Source organism: Mandrillus leucophaeus, unplaced genomic scaffold, assembly GCF_000951045.1.
Source record: "Mandrillus leucophaeus isolate KB7577 unplaced genomic scaffold, Mleu.le_1.0 Scaffold404, whole genome shotgun sequence".
Taxonomy (NCBI): domain Eukaryota; kingdom Metazoa; phylum Chordata; class Mammalia; order Primates; family Cercopithecidae; genus Mandrillus; species Mandrillus leucophaeus.
The window spans coordinates 1,537,032-1,548,688 of record NW_012104299.1 but is presented as its reverse complement, the minus strand read 5'-3'; positions in this window follow the sequence as shown (position 1 = coordinate 1,548,688).

The window sequence follows — 11,657 nt, the reverse complement described above, 5'->3', positions numbered from 1 at the left end:
CTGGAGTGCAGTGGTGTGATCTCGGCTCACTGCAACCTCTGCCTCCCAGGTTCAAGCAACTCTCCCACCTCAGCCTCCCAAGTAGCTGGGATTGCAGTCACCCACCACCACGCCCAGCTCATTTTTTTTTTTATTTTTAGTAGAGACAGGGTTTCGCCATGTTGGCCAGGCTGGTCTCGAACTCCTGACCCCAAGTGTTCTGCCCACCTCGGCCTCCCAAAGTGGTAGGATTACAGGCGTGAGCCACTGCGCCCAACTAAACCATCTTTCAAATGGGATTTTAGGAACAGTGTTGGGTCACTACCAGATACTAGCCCACGTCCCTGGGCTTGGAAATCAGGCCTGGAAAGTTGAAGGCCTTCTCTGAGCCTCATCTGAGGGTGTATGCAGGAGAGCCTAGGGTGCTTCCATTCCCCGGGGCCAACAAGTAAGAGCAGAGAAAAGTGGAGAACCCCACAGCCAGCAGTTCCTCTGGACAAGCCAGAGCTGGGCCCAGAATCCAGCCCACAGCCTTTGCCTCCAAAGAACCTGGAGGTAGGAGCATCACCAGCACAGTCCCCAGCCTCCCAGCACAACAGCCAACAGCAGGGCAGGGCAACCTGCTCTCCCGGGTGGGGCTAGGGAAGGAGACCTCTCTCTCTGCAGCCTCCTCCCTCTGATAGTGGGACTTTTAAAATTTGATTTAAAAAAATAATAAATTAAAAAAGAAAAGAAAAGAAAGCAAACAAGCACAAAAGAGCAGGCGGGGAAAACCCTAGGTAGGAATCAATGAAGCCTTTAAACCTTCTTCCCTGCAAAAGTCTGCATTTCTCTGTTGTCTTTGGGAACCCGCTGAATGGCTGGGAAACTGTTTTTAATAAACAAGAGTTCAAACGCTGAGTCTCCATAGCCAACAGTCACGCCTTAAACGCTAAACTTTACATGAAAACTCTCCCAGTCCCTTTGAACTCTCCTTCCCTCTCCGACAGAGCATTCCAGTGTTTATGCATTTTTCGAGATTGCTGGCAGGATTGCGAGGCGCTTTGAATACTTTCCCTCTCTTTAGCAATCTCCTGCCTTCAGAACCCATTAATGCCCCACTCAGCAACATCAAGGTAATGCTTTGAAGTCCCTTCTGGCTACAGGCCTCTCACACTCTTTGGTTACTGTGCAATCAAATAATTAAATGGATTCTCAGGGAAAAAAAAAAAAATCATTCTTTTCCTTGGTAATTAAACACTCCAGGTTGGACAGGAGCGCTGTGTTGCCAAGGGAGTGAGAATCTATAAAGACTCCAAGCCCAGAAGTCTATGCTGGTGGCCCCCAGGGGAGAAAAATAATAACAAGAAAGTCAGCTCAATCCTCACTTCCCTTCTTGGCTGGCAGCAACCCTGGCCCACCCCAGGCTCTCCTGTCTCAGGGCCTCCCTTCCTAGGGCTGGGGATGGGGGCAGCGGGGGCATCTTTTGGCCAAGATAAGCTTGTCAGAGGCTGTGGCTGCTGGAGGTCAAGGAGCAGGTTCTACTCCCGTCCCAGGGGGATTATGCCCCTAAGGAGGCAGAAGGGGGGCAGGAAGAGGAGGGCAGAGGGGGGAGGGAGGGAGGGTAAAAGGAGCAGGGGGGAGAAGGAAGGGGAAAGAAGAATGAGGAAGAGAGATGAGGAAGCCAGAGAATGGGTGAAAGGGGGAGGCAGGGAAAGGGGAGAAGAAAGAAAGGAAGGAGCCCGGAGAGGGGTGAGGGAGAGGTAGGGGAGGAGGGAGAAAATAGGGGAGGAGGGGAAGTGAAAAACTGTTTAGGTGGCAGCTGCGGCCATTGGTTTCTTGCCTCTCTGTCTTCTGTGCCTCCACCAGGGTTTGCTTCTCCCAGAACAGATCTTTCCCACCTTCTTGCCTTTGCCCAAACTGCTCTCTCTACCTGAATTACCCTTCCACTCTCCTTCTGACCACCCCCAGGACCCCCGAAGTCTCAGCTCAGCAGTGACTTTCCTCTGGGGAGCCCCCTGGGTGTTCAGACAAATTTTATTCAAGCAACTCCCCCCGCTCCCGCCCACTGGAGATGGAGTCTCTCTCTGTCCCCTAGGCTGGAGTGTAGTGGCTCCATCTCAGCTTACTGCAACCTCCACCTCCCAGGTTCAAGAGATTCTCCTGCCTCAGGCTGGGGTTACAGGCACCTACCACCACACTCGACTAATTTTTTGTATTTTTAGTAGAGACAAGCTTTCACCATGTTGGCCAGGCTGGTCTCCAACTCCTGACCTCAAGTGATCCACCTGCCTCAGCCTCCCAAAGTGCTGGGATTACAGGCGTGAACCACTGCGCCAGCCACCTTTTTTTTCTTTTTTTTGAGATGAGGTCTCACTAGACTCCTAGATTCCTAGAGACTAGAGTCAATAACTCCTAGATTCAAGTGATCCACCCACCTCAGCCTCCCAAAGTATTAGGATTACAGGCATGAGCCACCATGACAGGCTATTCAAGCAACTTCTCCAGTGAATCATAATCTCTCAATCAGGTGCTCCTCTGGGTTTTCATAGTCTGTTTCCCCACCCCCTCCACAGGCCCATAATAGTCCTCAGCAGGTGCTGGTGATGCTGGCAATGACAGTGATGTGCACATGACCGCCAAAGAGGCTTAGGTCCAAGAAGCACTTTTAAAAATGGCCACTATATACCCCGTGCTTTGTTTGTGAGCATCTCTGCGACAGGAACATGGCATCCTCTGTGACAGGAACTTGAAGCATCTCTTCGTCACTCCCGTCTTGTATCCCAAAGTGGCCAATTTCCCCTCTCTAACCGTCTCTCCCCATGTGGTGTATGCACCTGAATGTCCAGGAACTTGGGCTCCCTGACATCCAAATTGGCCTTGAGAATAGATTCCCCCCAGCCCCTAGGACAGGAGCCATATTATTAGTCAGAATTATTTGGGTTGGCCATGACAAAAACCCAAGACAAATTGACTGAAGAGAAAAAAAAATAGATGACAGGATTTATTGACTCCCAAGGCTGGGCTTTCAGAGCAGTTGAATCTAAGGACCCAAGTGAAGTGTCATAGGACTTAATGGATCTTTTTCTCTATCCCCACCCTGCCACTTTGTGGCTCCGATTTCCGCCTTGGTGGCTTCAATCCCAGATAGGAGCTCTTCATACTATGGCCCCCAGAAGCCCAAGGATTTGGTTATCCCATTTCAAAAGCTTCAACAGGGAGAACGCACCTCATTCTCTGAATTCCTGGCACAAGTCCCAGGTGTGACTCCCATTGGAACAACTTAAGTCACATGTCCCTCCCTGGACCAATCACAGTAGCCAAAATGATGGGCTCTACTAATTGGCCAGATCATATGAGCATCTTTGCAACTGAAGGGTGTTCCCCAAAGAAATACCGAGATGTTAACATCAGGAGGTGAAAACACGGATGTTGGACCAGCTAAAACAACAGATAACCACTGCAAGAACAAATCTTACTGGTGCCATTTATGGAGATTCTTAGAGGGAGGTGGCTGGGAAGACGTTGTGTGTTAGGGACGAAAGGGTGAAGACAAAGGTAGGATCAGAAACAAGATCTCATCAGATCTTATACAAAGGTGGAAGGTGTGGAGCAATGGAATCAGGCAAGTAGTAGACAAGCCAAGCAGGTGACCAAGGAGCAGGCCCTCCCATTAGGTAAGGGGGTAGGGCAAGGCAGGCAGGAACTCCAAGCCAAATTCTGTCCCAGTCCAGAAGTCAATGATACAATTCCTAGGGAGTCAGTAGCCTATCCGGGGCTCAGCCTACCTCCGGCGTCCAAGTGGGAGAGGCTATGCTATGCGTCTTGTTAGAAAAAGTCGAGGCATCAAAGCAGTTCTAGATGGGGATGGAGGTGGTTTGCAGAAATGTCCACAAACTCTGCTTGAAGCAACGAAAGTCTTCACACATGGAGAGATTTATCCTGAAAAATTATGAGATGCACAGAACGCTTTATTTGGTCAAGAGAAAATGTCATCTATTGAAAGGATATACACCAAAATATTATCAGATGGTATCTCTGGATAGTGGGGATTACAGTTGAATTTCTTTGTCTTTTTCATAATTCTGTGTGTTTTCCAAATTTTCTACCATGACTATTTTTGTGGTCAGGAAAAATATAAATTAAAGGGGGGAAAACATCCCTAAACTGTTTCTATCAGATGCTGTATAAGTCAATCTTTCACGCTAATAATCCACTTTTCCATTTATTTTATTTTCTCGCCATGTCTCTGCTTGTCACCCTGGGTATCCCTCAGTCTGGATAATTGGCCTCCGGCTGCCTGGAAGCAGTCCTATTCCCTAAAGTGAGGTGGGGAGGGGGCCCTGCTTCTCCCAGCTGAGGCTGGGCCAGGAAGCCCTAGCAATGGTTCCCACTGAGCCTGGCTGCTGCTGATGAAATAGGACTCAGATGTCCAGCAGCTGTGACCCTCCCCAAGCTTGGATCCCTCCCCCTCCTCTCACCTCCCGGGCTTCTTCAGGCAAGATGAATGAACAACAAAGGCCTTGTGGCCATCTCAGCCATGCCAAGAAATGGGTGTCATCTGGAGGACGTGTCAGCCCAAACCTTTTATGTTGACAAACCATGTAGATCAGAAAACTAATTGCTTCTTGCTGTCTTTAGCCCGCCAAGGGCTCAACAATGATCCACAACTCATTTATACAATTGATAATCACAAATGACTTTACACTAGTGGAACTAGACACCCACGCACCCATTGCCTGATTGGGGATGGGAGTTGAGACTTAATTTACAAATGAAGGTCCCAGCCAGCACAGGAAGCCCTCCCGAGAGTCAGTAAGACCACTCCCACCCGCAAACCACCCAGTAGTTAATTCCTTCCCTTGGAAAAAATATATGGTGGAATGACACTCACCCACCTGTGCCAGACTCAGAATCCTAGAGAAAAAGATTTGGACAGCTAGTGGAAGACACAGCCTCCAGGCCAGTGGCAGTCCAAAAGCCACGGAAGATCCAATGCTTTACATTATCTCCCTGGAAATCTTTGGAGACAGAGATTTCATAGTTTCTCCCAATGACCTACTGCAGAGTTTTATATCCTGGTAACAGATGGTTTTTGGAGGAACCATTGCATCTCCTGCTTTTCTCCTTCTTCCTTTTTTTTTTTTTTTTTTTTTTTTTTAGACGGAGTCTCGCTCTGTCGCCCAGGCTGGAGTGCAGTGGTCGGATCTCAGCTCACTGCAAGCTCAGCCTAATTTTTTTTATTTTTAATAGAGACAGTGTTTCACCGTGTTAGCCAGGATGGTCTCAATCTCCTGACCTTGTGATCCGCCTGCCTCGGCCTCCCTAAGTGCTGGGATTACAGGCGTGAGCCACCGCGCCCGGCACATCTCCTGCTTTTCATCCTGTTTTGCCTTCCATGAGCATAGAGGGAAAGGCTCAGATCCTATCTTCATCTTCAGCTGGGCAAAGACAGGCAACTTGGATTTTCCAGTTTGGCCCAGGCTGGGTAGCAATGAAAACTAGAGCTGTGTGGAGTAGTCAGGAGAGAGCATGTCCAAGAAAATCTGGCCTAGCCTGCTCAGGTTTATGAAGGGAGGTAGGCAGGTGAAATGTAGTTACTGAGACGATTTGCAGGGAGGAGTGCTGATGTCTTGCACGTGGTAGTGAAAGTTTCTCCTTGAAGTGATGCTTCAAGTTTTGTTTTTTGAAAATCTGTCCTTTTCTTTTTCTGTTAGGATGGAGAAAATGACAGCTGTGACAATTTTATCAGTCCAGAGACAGACAGCACTCTAGGTCATTGCTACAGGTTGAATTGTGTCCACCCAAAAAGATATGGTGAGGTCCTAACTCCTAGTACCTCAGAATGTGGCCTGATTTGGAAATAAGGTCTTTGCAGATGTAATCAAGTTAAGATGAGGCCAGGCGTGGTGGCGCACACCTGTAATCCCAGCACTTGGAGAGGCCAAGGCGGGTGGATTACCTGAGGTCACGAGTTCGAGACCAGCCTGGCCAACGTGGTGAAACCCCATCTCTAAAATGCAAATGATTTTGTACTAAAAATACAAAATCAGCCGGGCATGGTGGCACGTGACTGTAATCCCAGCTACTCAGAAGGCTGAGGCAGGAGAATCACTTGAACCCAGGAGGCGGAGTTTGCAGTGAGCCAAGGCCGCACCATTGCACTCCAGCCTGGGCAACGAGAGTGAAACTCTGTCTCAAAAAAATAAAAAAGAAGAAGAAGCCAGGTGCATTGGCTCACACCTGTAATCCCAGCACTTTGGGAGGCTGAGGCAGGTCAATCGCCTGAGGTCAGGAGTTTGAGACCAGCCTGGTCAACATGGTGAAACCCTGTCCCTACTAAAAATACAAAAAATTAGCTGGGCGTGGTGGCAGGCACCTGTAATCCCAACTACTAGGGAGGCTGAGGCAGGAGAATCACTTGAACCTGGGAGGCGGAGGTTGCAGTGAGCCGAGATCGTGCCATTGCACTCCAGTCTAGGAAAAAGAGCGAAACTGTCTCAAAAAACAAAAAAAAGGGGGGGCGGTGGAGGGGAGGGAAATTTGATTTGGACACAGACACGTCCAGAGAGACAACTGTGTGGAGGGATGCAGTGAAGACTGGAGTTGTGCTGCCACAAGCCAAAGAATGTGTGGGGCTACCAGAAGCTGATAGAAGTAAGGAAGGCTCCTTCCCCACCAGGTTTCAGAGGGACCATGGCCCTGTTGATAACTTGACCTCAGACTTCCAGCCTCCAGAACTGTGAAACAATACATCTCTATTGTTCTAAGCCTTCCCATTTGTGGTACTTTGTTACAGCAACCCTAGGGAACTAATACAGTATTTTAAACAGAAAGTAAATTAATACAGAAATTCTGGCACTTTGAATTTTGTTTAAAGAGTTGACAGAGATTACAGGCCCACGCCTGTAATCCCAGCACTTTGGGAGGCCGAGGTGGGCGGATCACGAGGTCAGGAGATCGAGACCATCCTGGCTAACAAAGTGAAACCGCATCTCTACTAAAAATACAAAAAATTAGCCAGATGTGGTGGTGGGCAACTGTAGTCCCGGCTACTCAGGAGGCTGAGGCAGGAGAATGGCATGAACCCGGGAGGTGGAGCTTGCAGTGAGCCGAGATCACATCACTATACTCCAGCTTGGGCAACAGAGCGAGACTCTGTCTCAAAAAACAAACAAGCAAACAGACAAAATATATTTACTCCCCGTCTCATAGATAAATAAGTATGCAATTAAATAATCAAAATTTCATTACAAATGAGAACTTGCAGGGAAATAAATGAAGCAAGTTCTACAATGGAGAGGATCAGACGGCCACACACATGGATCCCATGGTCAGAGAAGACCTCTGACGTTTGAGACAAAACCCGAAGGCTAAAAGGAGACAAACGTAGGAAAGGGTGAAGGAGGGTGCGTGCCCAGCAGAGGGGCTGCATACACAGAGCTCCTGCGCAGCAGGTCACTTTAGGGCAGTGGTCCCCAACCTTTTTGGCACCAGGGACTGGTTTCATGGAAGACAATTTTTCCATGGATGAGGGTGGTGTGGGAGAGATGGTTTCGGGATGAAACTGTTCCACCTCAGATCATCAAAGCATTAGATTCTCATAAGGAGCACACAACCTAGATCCCTCGCATGCGCAGTTCACACACAGTTTGCACTCCTGTGGCGATCTAATGTCACCGATGATCTGACAGGAGGCAGAGCTCAGACAGTCCTGCTCCCTCGCCCACCGCTCACCTCCTTCTGTGCAGCCTGGTTCCTAACAGGCCACAGACCAGTACAGGTCTGCAGCCCAGGGGCTGGGGACTCCGGTTTAGGGGAACTAGAAGGTGAGCGTGGAGGGAGCACAAAGGATTTTTTTCGAAACTAGGCATTGGACGAGGTAGAGGACGCCCTGTTCAGGGGCCGTGGTTCTACCTGGGGCAGACCCTTCTAAAACAGTCCCTACACACTCGTCTCCTAAGCTGCCAGACCTAAGGTTCTCTGCCGATTCTCCCTGTTTGGCCCGGGGACTGTGCCAAGCAGGCGGCCTGCTCCCTGGGATAATTCTGGTAATAGCCAACGTTTATCAAAATGCCTTTTTTTTTTCAAAAATCAGCCAGGTGTGCACCTGTAGTCCCAGCTACTCAGGAGGCTGAGGTGAGGTGGGAGGATCGCTTGAGCACAGGAGGTTGAGGCTGCCGTGAGCCATGATCGTACCACTGCACTCCAGCCTGGGAGACAGAGTAAGACTCTCTCTCAAAAAAAAAAAAAAAAGCTTTTTTTCTTTTTGGCTGGTGGTTGTTTTTGTTTGTTTTTAAACCAAGTCACCATACCCACTTCCTGAGACAAATCATGTAGTAGCATCCAGTCAGATCAGATTTCTAAGAAATACTGTTGATAAAGTGAGATAATAACCACTAAGAAGGATGTAAAGCATTCTTTTGAAGCTTCTGTGTAATTTGGGGTGTTTCCATACAACTACATTATCTACTAAAAGTAAAAAAAAAAAGGGGGGGACATTTTTCTAAACCCTAAAACAAAAACAACTTTGCCTGATTATTCAAGTAGACAGTAATATTTTCTCAGGGGTAATTGCCAATTTCCTTCTTTTTGACAGCATGATGATGGCCCCAAAATTTTCTAGAGTGGGGAGAATAAAATGGGATATCCCCCCCCAAAATCCAACATTTCAGGCCCTTCCATACAAACTGCCTTCCTGGCTGTGAGCCCATAGAGAATTTCCAAGTACTGTAAGGCCCTGGGCTTGATAAAGAAAAATTTACAGATGCTTTGCGGCCAAAGGCTGCCTCGAGCAGCAGCAAGTCTGTTTCCAAATAAAGCAAGCCACAAACCCACCCTCCCACTACCTTGGGCAAGACAGCAGATGGCAGCCCCCAGGTGGTACAGCAGGAAGGCTGCGAGGGCGGATTCCACACGAGGAGCAAATTCTAACAAGTGGTGAGATCCTCACCCATGTCACCATCACCGCCACTCTAGACAGAGGACTCACATATTCCCCTCATTGAACAAACGAGGAAACCGTGGCTCCCTACGCGGCCCAGCTCCGAGTGGACTCAAACCCAGGCCTGCCCGACCCACAGCCTGCTCTTGACCTCTGATCATCTGGTTAAGAATTAATCAGATAAATAAGGCGGGAACATAGCGAAAAGCCCAGGAAGTGAAGACGAAGTTATGTGACTTGAGGCTAGAGACGAAAAAGAGGAAGATCAGAGGGGGATTAAGGCAACAGGACGCTGGTGTGCACGAGTCCCCTGGAGAGGCGGGAAACACGCAGGTCCCGTCTATCCCATGGAATGGGGTGAGCCTCTCCCTCGCTCAGGCTCCCACATGAGTCCGCTTCATGATCTTCAGACCACACTAGCGAGAGCCTGCAGGGAGGGACGGAAGGGTTTCTGGAAGAGTTGCGTCTTAAATGATTTGGGGACAAGGAAGAGAGAAGTTGACAGCCCAAGCCATGGGTTTTAGCATTTTCTCTGGAGGCGCAAATCCCTTTAAGAATCTAATAAAAAATACAGATCCTTGCCTCAGAGGAAGGCATGAGCAGGTGATACTGTGAACCGTTTCAAGGGCTCTCAACTCCCGGAAGCACATCCACACCGGATTAGGAGGCCCTATGTGTTAATATGAGAGAAGCACAAAAATGGGCCCCTCTTAGAAGAGGCAGAAATACACAGTTCCAAAATATGTAAGAGCTCCTACAACTCAATAACAAGAAATCTAATAGTCCAATCTTTTTTTTTTTTTTTTGGAGATGGCATCTTGCTGTGTTGCCCAGTCTGGTCTTGAACTCCTGGGCTCAAGCGATCCTCCCACTTTGACCCCCAGAGTGCTAGGATAACCCAATTTTTAAACGAGTTAAAGACTTTAATAGACAGTCTTGGCTGGGGTCAGTGGCTCACGCCTGTAATCCTAGCACTTTGGGAGGTTGAGGCAGGGGAATCACCTGAGGTCAGGAGTTCAAGACCAGCCTGGCCAAAATGGTGAAACCCGGTCTCTACTAAAATACAAAACTTAGCCGGACATGATGGCGGGTGCTTGTAATCCCAGCTACTCAGGAGGCTGAGACAGGAGAATCACTTGAACCTGGGAGACAGTGGTTGCAGTGAGCCGAGATCACACCACTGGACTGGTGTGATCAGCCCGGGTGGCTGAGCAAGACTCATTGCCAAAAAAAAAAAAAATAGATATTTCTCCAAAGACATACAAATGGCCAACATGTATATGAAAAGATGCTCAGTGTCACTAACCATCAGGGAAATGCAAATCAAAATCATGATGAGGTACCATCTCATACCTATTAGGATGGCTGTTATCACAAAACACAAGACGAGTGTTGATGAGGATGTGGAGAAATTGGAACTCTTGTATACTGTGGGTGGGAATGCAAAGTGCTGCAACCGCTATAGAAAACACTACAGAGATTTCTTAAAACATTTAAAATAGAACGGCCATATGATTCAGCAATTCGACTTCTGGGTATTTATCAAACATCACTGAAATCAAGGTCTTGCTGGGCATGGTGGCTCACACCTGTAATCCCAGCACTTTGGGAGGCTGAGGCAAGTGGAATATTTGAGGCCAGGAGTTCAAGACCAGCCTGGCCAACATGGCAAAATCCCGTCTCTACTAAAAATACAAAAAATTAGACGGGCATGGTGGCCGGTACCTGTAATCCCAGCCACTTGGGAAGCTCAGGCAGGAGAATCACTTGAACCCAGGAAGCGGAGGTTGCAGTCCATTGCACTCCAGCCTGGGCAACAGAGTGAGACTCCATCTCAAAAAAAAAAAAAAAGGGAAAGAGATCAAAGTCTTAAAGAGATATTAGCACTTCCATGTTTATTGCAGCATTATTCACAATAGCCAAGATGTGGAAATGACCTAAGTGTCCATCAATGGATTAATGGATAAAGAAAATGTAATATAAATACACAGTGGAATACTATTCAGCCTTAAAAAAAAAAAAAAGAGGAAAATCCTGTCATTTGTGACAACACAGATGAACCTACAGCACATTGTGCTAAGTGAAATAAGCCAGGCACGGATTGACAAATACTGCAGGATTCCAGTTATATAGGTATCTAAGTCGACTTCACAGAATTAGAGGACCAAATGCTGGTTGTCAGGGGCTGCAGTGAGAGGGCAATGAGTTGCTGGTCATTGTGCATAAAGTCTCAATTATGCAAGATAAATAAGTTCCAGAAATACTCTGTGCAACGCTGTCCCTATGGCTAACAATACTGTATTGTATACTTAAAAGTTTAAGAGGGGGTGGGTGCGGTGGCTCACTCCTGTAATCCCAGCACTTTGGGAGACCAAGGGCAGATCACTTGAGGCCAGGAGTTCAAGACCAGCCTGACCAACATGGTGAAACCCAGTCTCTACTAAAAATACAAAAAATAGCTGATGTGGTGGCACATGCCTGTAATCCCAGCTACTGGGGAGGCTGAGGCACAAGAATCGCTTGACCCCGGGAAGCGGAGTTTGCAGTGAGCTGAGATCGCGCCACTGCATTCCAGCCTGGGCAACAGGGCAAGACTCTGTCTCCAAAAAAAAAAAAAGATTTAAAAATGAAAACAGGGGCTGGCTGTGGTGGCTCGTGTCTGTAATCCTAGCATTTTGGGAGGCCAAGGCGGGCGGATTGCTGAGCTCAGGAGTTTGAGACCAGCCTGGGCAACACAGCAAAACCCCATCTCTAC